Source organism: Cervus canadensis, chromosome 18 (genome assembly GCF_019320065.1).
Source record: "Cervus canadensis isolate Bull #8, Minnesota chromosome 18, ASM1932006v1, whole genome shotgun sequence".
NCBI lineage: Eukaryota > Metazoa > Chordata > Mammalia > Artiodactyla > Cervidae > Cervus > Cervus canadensis.
This window is the reverse complement of record NC_057403.1, coordinates 42,127,827-42,144,277: the sequence shown is the minus strand read 5'-3', so window position 1 is coordinate 42,144,277 and position 16,451 is coordinate 42,127,827. Positions and strand designations below refer to the sequence as shown.

The following is a 16,451-nucleotide window of genomic DNA, read 5'->3' as shown; positions in this document are numbered from 1 at the left end:
TAAGAATCTGCCTGCCAATGCAGCGGACACGGGTTCGATCCTTGGCCTGGGAAGATCCCACATGACACAGAGCAGCTAAGCCTGTGCACCAAAACTTCTGAGCCCTTGCTCTAGAGTCCATGCTCTACAGCAAGAGAAGCCTCCTCAATGAGAAACCCACACACCGCAGCTAGAGAGTAGCCCCTGCTTGCTGCAACTCGAGAAAGCTTACATGTAGCAACAAACACCCAGTGCAACCAAAAATAAAAATAAATAAATAAGAATTTTTTAAAAGACTTAGCAGGTGAAAAAGTCCTAAAACAATTTAAAAAAAAAAAAAAGATGAACTGTGATGCAGCCTGACAAAGATCCAGGCAACCAAGCAGGGTCTCTGGAGTGAGAACTGCCCCTCAGGAGGCGTCGGACCCTGGCACCCTTACCTCATTCAATTAGTTGCTAGAAACCCCATGACCTTGGGTGAGGAGTGTCTGCAGCTCAAGCAGACCCCAAAGAAGCTGACAGCTGGAGGCTGCCTGCTGACCTCACTTCCCACAACTGGGCAGTGAGGTCCAAGCAGCACATTTCTAAGCCCACCACAACCCCTCGAGATATCAGGAGAGGGTATCTAGACACCTTATGTTAAACTTGATCTCTGGGAGTCTTTGTTCAAAAGAGATGGTAAATCAAGGGCCATTTGAAACCAAGGTTGACTGTATTTTTCCTTAAACACTGAATCCCAACAGGACTCTGTGGTGGCATGGTTGAGGTGTAGAAATTTCTAGTCATTTATATTGTAAAAGACACTTGGCCAGGAGGGAGTTAAGTCACTTGAATCCTAGCCCCAATTAGTACTTTCTTTTTGGGAGAACTTTCTTGGGTCTCTTCCCTCTTCTGGATCTCAGTCTTCATCTCTTCAAGAAATATGCTGCCTTAGAAGAGTGTTTCCCAATTTTACCCATCATTAGGATGCTCCTGGAGAGCATTTATTAAAATTTGGGTTTCAGAAGCATAACTGAAATCTCCAGGGAAGTAGCCAAGGAATCTGTTTTCAGCAGAGCCCCAGCTGATCAGAGCTGATCAGTTGACTATGAAAGTTGAGTAGGGTCCCCAGAGTCAGACCTGCAGCATCAGAGTCACCTGGCAAAGTTTGCACAGCAGTGATTCTCCAGCCCTGGAATGGAAGATTTTGATTCAAATTCAGTGTTTAAATATAAACAGGAATACCCTGGCCATCTTGGTGGCTGCTCTTGGTTTGGGGGTAGTCCTGCACTGACAGGAACATGGTGGCCACAAAGAAGATGAAAGGGCCACTGGAGTCAGTCAACTCTAGGCTCCAACTGGTTATGGAAAGTGGAAAGTACATGCTGGGGTACAAGCAGACTCTGAAAATGATCAGACAAGGTAAAGTGAAACTGGTCATCGTTGTCAACTGCCCAGTCTTGAGGAAATCTGAAGCAGTGTGTTATGCCATGTTGGCCAAAACTGGTCCATGACTATAGTGGCAATATTACTGAATTGGGCACATAATGTGGATAATACTACAGAATATGCACACTGGCTATCATTGATCCAGGTGATTCTGATATCATTAGAAGCATGCCAGAACACACTAGTGAAAAGTAAATCTTGTACAATGTTTCTGTGACCAGAGCTTTAAAAAAAAAAAAATATATATATATATATATATATGAATGATGACACTCAGTAGAATAGACTGATTGCATGAAAAGCCCTAATTCTTTACCCTGATTGTCCCCATGCCTTTTTTCCTGTGACTTTAGAGGTCATTCTAAAAAGGCAGAGAATATTTCTCTCCCCCCATGTGATATGTTTGGCCAATAGACATAACTGTGTATTCATTCTTGTCCTTGGCCTCCAGAGGCTTTGCATAGTTCTACTTACTTCTTTGCACTCCTGTCATCACCACAAGAAGTTCATGCCTGGCCTAGTCCACCGGTCCCAGAGACCCATGAAGCAGAGCTGCCCAGCTATAAGGTGTCCCAGCCAAGTCCAGCCTAGACCAGACCGCCATCCAACCTGTAGACACTTGAGTGTCACCAGTCTCAATGAGTCAGCCTCCAGCTGAGCTCCTGACTAATGAGAAAGCAACTCTTGTGGTACACCACTAAAGTTATGTGATTGTCCTACAGCATTAATGTTGTCCCAGTGAACTGATACAGTTAATACAATAGTAGCTAATAGTTGGGAGAAGGCAATGGCACCCCACTCCAGTACTCTTGCCTGGAAAATCCCATGGACGGAGCAGCCTGATAGACTGCAGTCCATGGGGTCACTAAGAGTCGGACATGACTGAGCGACTGAGCGACTTCACTTTCATGCATTGGAGAAGGAAATGGCAAACCACTCCAGTGTTCTTGCCTGGAGAATCCCAGGGACGGGGGAGCCTGGTGGGCTGCCATCTATGGGGTTGCACAGAGTCGGACACGACTGAAGCAACTTAGCAGCAGCAGCTAATAGTTATTGAGCTCTTGCTAATTGCCAGCCACCGTGTTGATTGTTCTACACATTTTAATTGTTTTAAGTCACAAAGGAACCATAAGACTTGACTGTTATTATCCCCATTTTACAGATTAAGCAATTGAGGCACAGATTACTGAAGTAGCTTGCCCAAGATCAGATGTCCAGTCTGTGCTGGGCTCCAGGAATCTCAGAAAACCTGAAATGTGGGAGACGGGGAACTGGAAGGTCAGTGGAAGGAACGAGAAAAGGACACTGAAGGAAGAAAGAAAGTTGAGAAATGTTTTATTATGTTATGGGTCTGAGTACAGAGAGGAAAAGGGATAATTATTGCTGTGATTATAATTATAGCACAGTCTCAGAAAAACAGACCATTTGCAAAGTCCTTCCTTCACAATAAGTGAGAATAAAAGTTGCTCCATCATGGACTGTAGCCCGCCAGGCTCCTCTGTCCATGGAATTCTCCAGGCAAGAATACTGGAGTGGGTAGCCGTTCCCTTCTCCAGAGGATCTTTCTCTCCTAGGAATTGAACCCGGGTCTCCCACATTGCAGGCAGATTTGCAGATTCTTTACTATCTGAGCCACCAGTGGGGATAATAATAGGATTACTATATAAAAGCTGAGTTAATTCATACAAAGTCCTTAGAACAGAACTTAGCATGGGGTAGGAGTCTATACAAGTCTATGTAAGTATTAGCTTTGTTTGTATTGATGGACCCCCATTCTCCACCCCTATTGACTCCCTTTCCTTTTCTCTGGCTCCTAGGAAATATGCCCAGAGGGTTAGGATAGGCTCTATGCACTGGCAAAATGGGAACATGACTTAGGAGAAGGAAGCTCCTTCTCCTAAGGAGGTCAACAGACAGGACACATCAAACATTAAGCTGGGGAGTAGAGCTTGTAGGTACACCCTCCTCCCATGACAAGGATGGGGCTTAAGACAGTTCCCATCCTCAGATCTCAAAGGTCTGCACCTCTCACCCCTCCCATGTCCATCCCTCTTCCTGGCTTCCTTTCACCGCCTCAACCTGAGGTCTCCCCTTCATTGTCCCTCTGGCTTTTCAGGGGACCCTCTTGGTGTTGTCTTGATCTCTCCTCTCTTTGAATCCATTCTATTTGAAATTCTATTTAATGGAAGCCACATCTAATCCTTTTGGGAAGCAGGGCCTAGACATCATAAATAAACACATTTGGGCTAACTGGGGAGCAGGCCAGGGAGAAGGCAGAATTATAGAATATTTTTTTAAGTGGATGCAGCTTTATTTCTCTAAAGTATTTACAGGGACTCTTTGGGCTCTGCCATTCTATGAATCTAACTGCTGACAAACTCTTTCTAAGTTGAGGTCCTGCTGGGACCACTTTGTGGACTAAATTAGAGGACAGGCTTCCAGACTAATTGTAGGTCAGCGGTTGTATTCATTACAAAGGAATCTCCGATATTCATCGTTAAGTAGGTTGAAGCAGGGTCTGCCTCAGTCCTCATCCTGCTCACATAGGGCATGGCTCAAGCAAGCCTGACTTCATAGGTTCAACTAAGGGCCTGACCTGGCGCTCTTAACACAGACATGGCATCTAGGACTGTAGTCGATGCCTTTCAAGGGTGCTCTCTGCTCATGTCCTTTTTTAAAGAACTGCCCACCAATGCAGGACGAGGAGGCAGTGGGGAAGCGGGGAGACTGCAGTCATATCTGTGTCACATGACTCACCCCTCTTCATTCATTCAACATTGAGCACCTACAAGTCACCAGTCACAGAAGGCAGCTGGGCATGGGCATCTAGCACTAGCCGAAGTAAACAAAGGGACAGGTAAAAGCAAGGATACAAGAAGATGATCTCAGGAGTTCCCTGGTGGCCCCGTGGCTAAGATTCTGTGCTCCCAAGCCTGGGGCCCCAGGTTCAATCCCTGGTCCAGGAACTAGATCCCACATGACACAACTAAGATTCAGTGCAGCCAAATAAATAAATATTTTAAGAAAAGAAGATGACCTCAGATAGTAGAAAATTCTATGTGGCTTCCCTTGTGGCTCAGCCAGTAAAGAATCTGCCTGCAGCGCAGACCTGAGTTTAATCCCCGGGTCGAGAAGATCCTCCGGAGAAGGGAATGGCAACCCACTCCAGTATTCTTGCCTGGAGAATTCCATGGACAGAGGAGCCTGGTGGGCTACAGTCCATGGGGTCGCAAAGAGTTGGACACGACTGAGTGATTAATGCATGCAGAAAACAAAACAGGGCAGTGAGATTGGAAGTGACTGCAGGCTAGGTGGAGGCAACCATGGGCGTCCACTAAGATGATGGTGACTTGGACTTGGATGGTGGGGATGATTGAAATGGGAAGCAGTGAATTGACCAATATTTTGATTGTAGTATTTGCTGGGCTTGATGATGGGTTGGATGAGAGGTAGGGGTAAGAAGGATGACTCTGAAGTGTTCATCCTGGACCCCAGCATGGTTGATGGTGCCATTGACCAAACTGGGGATGGAAAAAGAACAAGCTTAATGGGCTGTTACAGGCTGAATTGTATGCTCTCCAAATTCATATTAAAATCTTAACCCCCAGTATTTAAAATGTAGCCTTGTTTGGAGAAGGGTCTTTGAAGAGAAAATTAAGATGAGGTCATAAAGGTGATCCCTACTCCATTATGACTGGTGTCCTTGTAAGAAGAGAAGATTATGACACAGGTGTTTCAAAGGAAAGACCACAGAAAGACACAGGGAGAAAATGGCCAGATATAGACCAGGGAGAGAGGCCTCAGGAGACACCAACCCTGTGGACACCTTGATCCAGACTTCTGGTCTCCAGAACTGTGAGAAAATCAATGTTAATTAAGCCGCTCAGCCTGTGCTAATTTGTGACAGCAGCCCTAACACAATATTACAGGGGAGAACCAGGATTCCCAACATGGGGAGTGATCCCAGAGGCTGGAATGAATCAATCGCTAGTCTGTCCCAGAAATGTAAGGTTAAGACACAAGTTATTGGTTTGGTGCCTGATATGGACAGCCATGTAAGCAAGGGCAGTGACGTTCCAGCAAAGGTACAAAGACACACAAAAATGTGGACAAAGGTGGCAGAGGAAGCACTCACTAGAGGCAAGAGGGAAAAGAGGCTCAGAGAGCTGCAGAGATGAGATGCTGAGTAGCCATAGAGATGAGATGCCGAGTAGCTGCCAGGGACAGTGCTGCCTCGGTGTGTGATGGCTTCCGGTCTCATTCCTGACCCACACAAGCCCACTTCTCCCTCCTGCTTGGGGCTCCATGGAAAATCGGTTGTACTAATGGCCCCTCCCAGTATTCACACCCTTTGCTGTGTGATTTGTAGTGCCCTCCCACCCTGGGTGGGGTGTTCTGGCCCACCTTTGACTCTGGACTCAGAGACACTTATCGGGACATTAGCTCATGACACAGTAGAAACCGGAGAAAGCACTGGAGCTTTTCCATGGCTGTTGTTCCTCAGCCTTCCTTGTAAGAATGTGCTAAGTCACTTCAGTTGTGTCCAAATCTTCTCGACCCTATTGACTGTAGTTCACCAGGCTCCTCTGTCCATGGGACTTCTCAGGCAAGAATACTGGAGTGGGTTGCCATTTCCTTTTCCAGGGGATCTTCCTGACCCTGGGATCAAGCCCACGTCTCCTGCATTGGCAGGAGGGTTCTTTACCACAGGTGCCATCACTGTGAGACCATGTCCTAGCTATTCATTCTCTTGGGGTATAAGACACATGGAACACAGCTGGGTCACCCCAGTTTGCCCATCCAAGGCCATTCTAGATCAATTACCTTTCAACTGACCCGAACAAGTAAGTGAGCTGAGCAGAGAACACCCCTGCTAAAGCTCACCTAAATCAACAATCCAGAGACTCATCTGCCAAAATCATGCTTTTTGTTTTAAAATAAATAATGTTTCAGCTGTTTTGTTATGGAGTGTTACCACAGTGATGGATGACTGATACAGGTTCCATAGAATGCTTCCATAGCCTTCAGATTAACTCTCTATTTTTTGGTTTAAGTTAGTATAAACCAAGCAATCTCTGTCCAGATCAATAGGGACCATATAGAAATGAAACTATACTTCACGGCATACTGGTATCTGTAGATAGACTAGCAGCGCTGGAATATTCTGAGTTGCCTGCTGTGCCTCAAACTGGAAAGAAAAAAAAAGAAAATACTCAGAGTGGAATGGAAAGAGCCTTCTATTCATAGCCCTCAAGGGAAAAGAAATATTTAAATATTGTATGAACTTTCTCTTCTCTCTCATCATTTAAACAACAATAAATGTAAGATATCAATTTAGATTATGGTCCTTTTATGACATTATAATCAAGTGCCAAGTGGTGAAAGATTTATGAAGAGGTATTATAAAGGCAATAATAAGGATTAATGGGCAGTGGGTGGAACCACTTGGAAGTGAGGGGAGGTATCAGCCAAGATACCCCAAAGCAAAAGAGGGATGTCATGGAGGTCGCGAAGGTTAAAGGGATGAAGTGAATGGAAGGAAGCAGCATAGCCCTGAGTAAGTGTCAAGATAGTGGAGCAGTGGATTAACATGCAAGGCGTGTGATCTTAGACAAATCTTAGACGAAACTTAACAACTCTAACTCTTGGTTTTCTGGTCTCTAAAATGGGCATGAGACCCACTGTATATACTTACTGGGGTCAAGTTTTTATCTCATCTTAGAAAAGCACCTACTGTGCTGGTTTTTCTGTTATTACCATTGTGAAGACTGTTATATTTATTATTACCCATATTTTTATTATTACCTAGGGCTTCCCTGGTGGCTCAGCTGGTAAAGAATCCACCTGCACTGTGGGAGACTTGGGTTCTGTCCCTGGGTTGGGAAGATCCCCTAGAGAAGGGAACAGTTAACCACTCCAGTGTTCTGGCCTGGAGAATTCCACGGACTGTAAGAGCGACTGAGTGACTTTCACTTTCACTTTATTATTACCTACATTTGAAATTCTTGGAATCCCTGGAGATAGTCAAAGGGTGATTGTTTTCACTCAGGTGGAAACTGTGATGGTTCCTCCAGGCTGATCTGTAATCAAAAGGTCCATTTATTACATGATTTGTGGAATCCCATACCACAACCCCAGACCAATCCTTGGAAGCATGTGAGTGCATCATAGTTGATGTCATATGAACTCAAATCCCCGGGCCCTGAAGAGGACCAGAGACCCCAGCCCCACTCATGTACTCCTTCCAAGTCCATGCTTGAGTTGCCTAAACTTCAGGCATCTCGATTTCCTTACCTGTCAAATGAAGATAAAGTCACATGTCCTAGAGTGAGAGTGAAGATCAAGTGTGGTGAAACGCAAAGGGACACTGAAATCAAATTTTAAAATTCAAGGCAGGGACTTCCCTGGCAGTCCAGTGATGAAGACTCTGCGCTTCCAATGCAGGGGGTGCAGGTTCGATCCCTGGTCAGGGAGATAAGATCCCACATGCCTCAAGGCCAAAACACCAAAACATAAAAACAGAAGCAATATTGTAACAAATTCAATAAAGACTTTAAAAATGGTCCACATTTAAAAAAAAATCTTAGAAAAATAAAATAAAGTACAAACCAGTATTCCTCAGTGATATTCCATATCCAGGAGGTCCGAGAGGAGCTACTCCACATTCAAGGTCAGGAGGGGCAGCCGTGAGGAGATACCCCTCGTCCAAGGTAAGGAGCAGCGGCTGTGCTTTGCTGGAGCAGCCATAAAGAGATACCCCATGTCCAAGGTAAGAGAAACCCAAGTAAGACGGTAGGTGTTGCGAGAAGGCATCAGAGGACAGGCACACTAAAACCATAATCACAGAAAACTAGCCAATCTGATCACAGGACCACAGTCTTGTCTAACTCAATGAAACTAAGCCATGCTGTGTGGGGCCACCCAAGACAGTCAGGTCATGGTGGTGAGGTCTGACAGAGTGTGGTCCACTGGAGAAGGGAATGGCAAACCACTTCAGTATTCCTGTCTTGAGAACCCCATGAACAGTATGAAAAGGCAAAAAGATAGGATACTGAAAGAGGAACTCCCCAGGTCGGTAGGTGCCCAATATGCTACTGGAGATCAGTGGAGAAATAACTCCAGAATGAAGGGATGGAGCCAAAGCAAAAACAATACCCAGTTGTGGATGTGACTGGTGATAGAAGCAAGGTCCGATGCTGTAAAGAGCAATATTGCATAGGAACCTGGAATGTTAGGTCCATGAATCAAGGTGAATTGGAAGTGGTCAAACAGGGGATGGCAAGAGTGAATGTCGACATTCTAGGAATCAGCGAACTAAAATGGACTGGAATGGGTGAATTTAACTCAGATGACCATTATATCTACTACTGTGGGCAGGAATCCCTTAGAAGAAATGGAGTAACCATCATGGTCAACAAAAGAGTCCAAAATGCAGTACTTGGATGCAATCTCAAAAATGATAGAATGATCTCTGTTTGTTTCCAAGGCAAACCATTCAATATCACGGTAATCCAACCAGTAACGCTGAAGAAGCTGAAGTTGAATGGATCCATGAAGACCTACAAGACCTTTTAGAACTAACACCCAAAAAAGATGTCCTTTTCATTATAGGGGACTGGAATGCAAAAGTAGGAAGTCAAGAAACACCTAGAGTAACAGGCAAATTTGGCCTTGGAGTATGGAATGAAGCAGGGCAAAGGCTAATAGAGTTTTGCCAAGAGAATGCACTGGTCATAGCAAACACCCTCTTCCAGCAACACAAGAGAAGACTCTACACATGGACATCACCAGATGGTCAACACCAAAATCAGATTGACTATATTCTTTGCAGCCAAAGATGGAGAAGCTCTATACAGTCAGCAAAAACAAGACCGGGAGCTCAAATCATAAACTCCTTATTGCCAAATTCAGACTTAAATTGAAGAAAGTAAGGAAAACCACTAGACCATTCAGGTATGACCTAAATCAAATCCCTTATGACTATACAGTGGAAGTGAGAAATAGATTTAAAGGACTAGATCTGATAGACAGAGTGCCTGATGAACTATGGATGGAGGTTCATGACATTGTACAGGAGACAGGGATCAAGACCATCCCCATGGAAAAGAAATGCAAAAAGGCAAAATGGTTGTCTGAAGAGGCCTTACAAATAGCTATGAAAAGAAAAGAAGCGAAAAGCAAAGGAGAAAAGGAAAGATATTCCCATTTGAATGCAAAGTTTCAAAGAATAACAAGGAGAGATAAGAAAGCCTTCCTCAGCAATCAATGCAAAGAAATAGAGGAAAACAACAGAATGGGAAAGACTAGAGATCTCTTCAAGAAAATTAGAGATACCAAGGGAACATTTCATGAAAAGATGGGTTCGATAAAGGACAGAAATGGTCTGGACCTAACAGAAGCGGAAGATATTAAGAAGAGGTGGAAAGAATACACAGAAGAACTGTACAAAAAAGATCTTCACAACCCAGATAATCACAATGGTGTGATCACTCACCTAGAGCCAGACATCCTGGAATGTGAAGTCAGGAGGGCCTTAGAAAGCATCACTACGAACAAAGCTAGTGGAGGTGATGGAATTCCAGTTGAGCTATTTCAAATCCTAAAAGATGATGCTGTGAAAGTGCTGCACTCAATATGCCAGCCAATATGGAAAACTCAGCAGTGGCCTCTGGACTGGAAAAGATCAGTTTTCATTCCAATCCCAAAGAAAGGTAATGCCAAAGAATGCTCAAACTACCACACCATTGCACTCATCTCATATGCTAGCAAAGTAAGCTCAAAATTCTCCAAGCCAGTCTTCAACAGTAGGTGAACCGAGAACTTCCAGATGTCCGAGTTAGATTTAGAAAAGGCAGAGGAACCAGAGATCAAAGTACTAACATCCGTTGGATCATAGAAAAAGCAAGAAAGTTCCAAAAAAACATCTATTTCTGCTTTATTGACTATGCCAAAGCCTTTGACTGTGTGGATCACAATAAACTGTGGAAAATTCTGAAAGAGATGGGAATACCAGACCACCTGACCCGCCTCTTGAGAAACCTATATGCAGGTAAGGAAGCAACAGTTAGAACTGGACATGGAACAACAGACTGGTTCCAAATAGGAAAAGGAGTACGTCAAGGCTGTATATTGTCACCCTGCTTATTTAACTTCTATGCAGAGTACATCATGAGAAACGCTGGGCTGGAAGAAGCACAAGCTGGAATCAAGGTTGCCGGGAGAAATATCAATAACCTCAGATATGCAGACGATATCACCCTTATGGCAGAGAGTGAAGAGAACTGAAAAGCCTCTTGATGAAAGTGAAAGAGGAGAGTGAAAAAGTTGGCTTAAAGCTCAACATTCAGAAAACTAAGATCATGGCATCTGGTCCCCTCAGTTCATGGCAAATAGATGGGAAAACAGTGGAAGCAGTGTCAGACTTTATTTTTTGGGGCTCCAAAATCACTGCAGATGGTGACTGCAGCCATGAAATTAAAAGACACTTACTCCTTGGAAGGAAAGTTATGACCAACCTAGATAGCATATTAAAAAAACAGAGACATTATTTTGCCAACAAAGGTCCATCTGGTCAAGGCTATGGTTTTTCCAGTGGTCATGTATGGATGTGATAGTTGGACTGTGAAGAAAGCTGAGTGCCGAAAAATTGATGCTTTTGAACTGGAATGTTGGAGAAGACTCTTGAGAATCTCTTGGACTGCAAGGAGATCCAACCAGTCCATCCTGAAGGAGATCAGTCCTGGGTGTTCATTGGAAGGACTGATGCTGAAGCTGAAACTCCAATACTTTGGCCACCTCATGTGAAGATTTGACTCATTGGAAAAGACTCTGATGCTGGGAGGGATTGGGGGCAGGAAGAGAAGGGGACGACAGAGGATGAGATGGCTGGATGGCATCACCGACTCGATGGACATGAGTTTGAGTAAACTACGGGAGTTGGTGATGGACAGGGAGGCCTGATGTGCTGCGATTCATGGGGTCTCAAAGAGTCAGACACGACTGAGTGACTGAACTGAAATACAATATATTTCCATAAAGACCACAGCCACTGGAGTCAGAGTACTTGGGCTTGAATCTTGTCTTCACCACCTGTAAGTTCTTGCATCAGTGACTTAACCTCTCTCAGCCTCAGTTTTCTTATTTGTAAAATGGGAATGATACTAGCGTCCACTTCACCATGACTGCCTAAAGCTTAAATGAGGCAGTGCTGGTAAAATTATTGCCCGAGCTCAGTGTCACCTATGAACTCAATAATCATGAGCTATTACCGAGGCTTGTTTAAAACCTCAGCAGCCACACACATGCTTTTTCAGAAAAGCCAGAGGAGGTCCCGAGCACGGTGATCTTGGACTAGTCTCAGAAGGAGGATGTGTATACAAAGTAGGAGAAGCAACCTAAGACCAGATGTTAGGGAGATCCCCCAAAATAATTCACACCCACACATAACACGTAGAATATTCTCTCTCCCCTGGCATGTGGCATCAATTAAATGAGTTGAGTTAGAACAGTAGAGAATGTCTAGTTCTAAGAATCAGAATACCTACTATAAGATCACTCAAGAGTATTAACTTAACACTAAAATATAGGTCAGTGGGAAATTAAGGGCTTCCTTGGTGGCTGAGAAGGTAAAGAATCCACCTGAAATGCAGGAGACCTGGGTTTGATCCCTGGGTGGGGAAAATCTCCTGGAGGAGGAAATGGTAACCCACGCCAGTATTCTTGCCTGGAGAATCTCATGGACAGAGGAGCCTTGTGGGCTCCAGTTCATAGGATCACAAAAAGTCGGACACAATTGATGTAACTTAGCACACATGCACTGGTGGCTCAGAAATTAAGGATCTACCTGCAATGCGGAAGACCTGGGTTCAATCCATGGGCCGGGAAGATCTTCTGGAGGATGGCAACCCACTCCAATATTCTTGTCTGGAGAATTCCATGGACAGGAACCTGGTGGGCTACAGTCCATAGGATCGCACCCCATACAGTTCAGTGCTATCACTCAGTCATATCCAACTCTTTGCGACCCCATGGACTGCAGCACACCAGGCTTCCCTGTGCACCACCAACTCCTGGAGCTTGCTCAAACTCATGTCCATGAAGTCGGTGATGCCATCCAACCATCTCATCCTCTCTCATCCCCTTCTCCTCCTGCTTTCAATCTTTCCCAGCATCAGGGTCTTTTCAAATGAGTCAGTTCTTCGAATCAGGTGACCAAAGTATTGGAGCTTCAGCTTCAGTATCAGTCCTTCCAATGAATATTCAGGACTGATTTCCTTTAGGATGGACTGCTTGGATCTCCTTGCAGTCAAAGGGACTCTCAAGAGTCTTCTCCAACACCACAGTTTAAAAGCATCAATTCTTCAGTGCTCAGTTTTCTTTATGGTCCAATTCTCACATCCTTACATGACTACTGGAAAAACCACAGCTTTGACTATACAGACCTTTTTTGGCAAAGTAATGTCTCTGCTTTTTAACATGCTGTCTAGGTTGGTCATAACTTTTCTTCCAAGGAGCAAGCGTCTTTTAATTTCATGGCTGCAGTCACCATCTGCAGTGATTTTGGAGCCCAAAAAAATAGTCTGTCACTGTTTCCATTGTTTTTTTGTTTTGTTTTTTTTTTCATTTATTTTTATTAGTTGGAGGCTAATTACTTTACAATATTGTAGTGGTTTTTGTCATACATTGACATGAATGTTTCCATTGTTTCCCCATCTATTTGCCATGAAGTGATGGAACTGGATGCCATGATCTTAGTTTTCTGAATGTTGAGCTTTAAGCCAACTTTTTCACTCTCTTCTTTCACTTTTATCAAGAGGCCCTTTAGCTCCTCTTAGCTTTCTGCCATAAGGGTGGTGTCATCTGCATATCTGAGGTTATTGATATTTCTCCTGGCAATCTTGATTCCAGCTTGTGCTTCATTCAGCGTGGTACTTCTCATGATGTACTGTGCATATAAGTTAAATAATTAGTGTGATAATATACAGCCTTGACACAATGGGAAATTAATTCCACCAAATTTTCCAGACCATTTCTAATGTCAAAAATAGGGTGTTCCTCAACTTAGAAGTGCAGAATTAACAGATGCATACTACAATACATAAAATAGATAAGCAACAAGGATTTACTGTATAGCACAGGGAATTATATTCAACACCTTATACTAACCTATAATGGGATATAATCTGAAAAAAAAAAAGACTGACTCACTCTGCTGTTTACCTGAAACTAACACAATATTGTAAATCAACTATACTTCAATAAGAAATTAGGTGTCCCTGGCAAGTTCTGAAGCAGTGGTTCCTAAGGAAGGAACCAGCAGCAAATACTCAGATCCAACCCCAATCCTATGGCATCAGAAATCTCAGGGGTGGGATTCAGCAATCTGTGCCTCATCGAGCCCTGCAGGGCATTTGGATGAGGGCTCCTTTGAGAATCACAGCCCAGGGGAAAGGGGATGGATGCAACTGACAGACATGGCCGTCTTTATCCTCGGCACACAGACTTCCTTTGTCACCCACATCCCCTTCTCCCTCTCCTCCCTCGTCACACCAACAAGCTATCATCTCTTCTTCAAAACTGATCACCAGTCAGCTTAGAGTATCAGTTTCTACATCAAGTCCTCTGGGAAAAGTGCATTTGCCGAGAGTCACAGGAATCCCCTCCCCCGCCCCTCCAAGAAATTGTCTCTGCTGCCTTCCTATGAAGCCTGAGGCTTCACCACACTACTCTGGCTGTGTTGCTGAATCACAGTGAACCATTACAATAAGCACTCACTTGGACTATTTATTCTATACATATTTTATGCGGATCATTTCTTTTACTTTTCACAGCAATGTGGTTGCCATTGTCTAAAGAGGATGATACCTCTGCGGTGGGTGTTATCATTACCATACCCTTTGACAAACGCAGAAACTGGAACACTAAAGGAAAACTAGTATTGGGATAACATCGCTAGTATGCAGCTGGGAGCTTGTCGAGCCCAGAGTCCAGGGTCTACATACACTCTTGCCCGTCATGCATTATGGCCTCCCGAGCAAGAGATACTTAGCTACTGGTGAATCAGGAAAAGCAGTGATTTCATGGTGCAAGACAAAGGATGCAAGTTCTGGCTGTTACTTATTAGATGCGTTTCTTGGACAGAAACCTTCAGCTCTTAATACTAAGTTTGCCCATCTGCAAACTGGGGCTACTAATTCCCATTGAGCTTTCCTCTAAGGGTCGCTGCAGGAGCATCTAAAGAGGTGATGCATTTGAAGGTAGTTTACAAACTGAAGAAAACCAGATGAATGTAAGGGACTGTGACTCCCATGGGATGCCCAAGACTGAGGCTGAATGAGCATCTTGGATAAAGGTGACGTACATACAGCTCGTGGCCATAATTGCTTCCACAGAACGAGAGAAGCAAATAACACTGGTTTCCAATTTTTAAAGTCACACTCGCAGCTGCAATCCACTAGGCTGCTCTCCAACTCCCCCACTAGAACTGTTTGACGACATGGCTCATTTTCCCAGGGGTAAGTCTGAGGATCATGTTTTGTATTTTTCACTTACAAAAGGCAAATCCAGGGACTTCCCTGGTGGTCCTGTAGTTAAGAATCTGCCTGCCGATGCAGAGGACGAGTGATCGATCCCTGGTCCAGGAAGACCCCACATGTGCTGCAGAGGAACTAAACTCCTGAGTGCTCCGCAGGGCAAAGCAGAGCCTCCCACCGCTGAGTGGGGGGCCTGCAGCAGCTCACAGCAGCCAGCTAGAAGGATGGGGACCAAGGCGGGGCGGGGAGGGGGAGGGCCATGACAGCTTAGTCACTAGATAGGGGCGGACGTGCTTCCTGCCTCTCTGGAAGGTGGCATCGAGCAGGATAAACAGAGTCTGTTTTCCCTTATTGCTCTGTCACTGTTATCCAGGAACAAACATACCCTCAGATACCCTCTCAGTATCTTCCCAAAGCCCCTATCAATGATTTTATCTCCTCTTCGGGATTTCCTGGTTTTTTTTTTTTTTGGCCAGTGTGTGTGTGCACTCATGTGTGCATGCACATATGTTTTCCCTTAAGAGATCATGACCATTCAGCAGCATTTTCCAAAGTGTAAAACGTGTCAGCTGCTGGGGTACGTGAGATCATTTGGGGTGGCACACATGTGACACATTTTTATCTTCATATTTTGTGTCTATTTTTACATGTATTGGGGAAAATGCACAGTACACTGCTGTTACAATAATCACATTTATTGAGTGCTTACTATGTCCCAGGCAATATTCAGAGGACTTTCCATACACTCACTTATTTAATCCTTGCAACAACTGTAGGCAGAAGGTACTCTTATTAGCCTCATTTTACAGATAAAGAACAGAGGCTCAGAACTTGCTCAAGGTCACACAGTGATCAAGTGGTGAAGCCAGGAAGCCAACCAAGGCAGTCAGGCTCCAGAATCAAGCTCTTAACCACGACACCAAACCTGAGATTTCACGGATGTCATGATAGTGATATCAAGTCTGCTTTTATGGTTAAACTACAGAAAGTTAATATAAAAGAAATATTACATAAACAATAGGGAAGATGGTGTGGGGAGGTGTTCAAACTGTTATAGGTGGTGAACGGCATTTGGGAAATACTGAAACACTATACAAGTTGGTATGAAGCATAAATTCATGGTTCCCTAGAGGGTGCACCATGACTTTTTTCTTCCCATCTAAAAGGGGTTTCTGACAAGAGCTGCTGCTCATCTATATTATACTTTCAGGGAATTTAGAAAAAGTTACTCCTTTTGGGATAATGAATTTGAAAAGGGTGCCACTTCCTCTAGGAGGGCCCAGCCCTGAACCAAAATGACCAGCTTAGCAGAGAGAGCTGATTTTAGCCCCTCAATACCCTCCTCCTAAGCTCTTGTGCATGCGTGCATGCTAAGTCACTTCAGTCGTGTACGACTCTTTGTGATGCTATGGACTAGAGCCCACCAAACCCCTCTGTTCATGGGATTCTCCAGGCAAGAATACTGGACTGGGTTGCCATGCTCTCCTCAAGGGGATCTTCCCCACCCAGGGA

General features: G+C 44.4%; 1 long non-coding RNA gene and 1 pseudogene across 1 annotated transcript; both read left to right on the top strand.

Annotated features, from left to right (window-relative positions):
- Positions 1-1,259: 1,259 nt before the first annotated feature.
- Positions 1,260-1,602, top strand: LOC122420088 (annotated as a pseudogene).
- Positions 1,603-2,857: 1,255 nt separating this feature from the next.
- LOC122421042 lies at positions 2,858-13,598 on the top strand. The gene is made up of 3 exons (XR_006263432.1): positions 2,858-2,869; positions 9,037-9,042; positions 13,475-13,598. It is a non-coding gene; the product is annotated as an uncharacterized LOC122421042 (long non-coding RNA).
- The last annotated feature ends 2,853 nt before the right edge of the window (positions 13,599-16,451 follow it).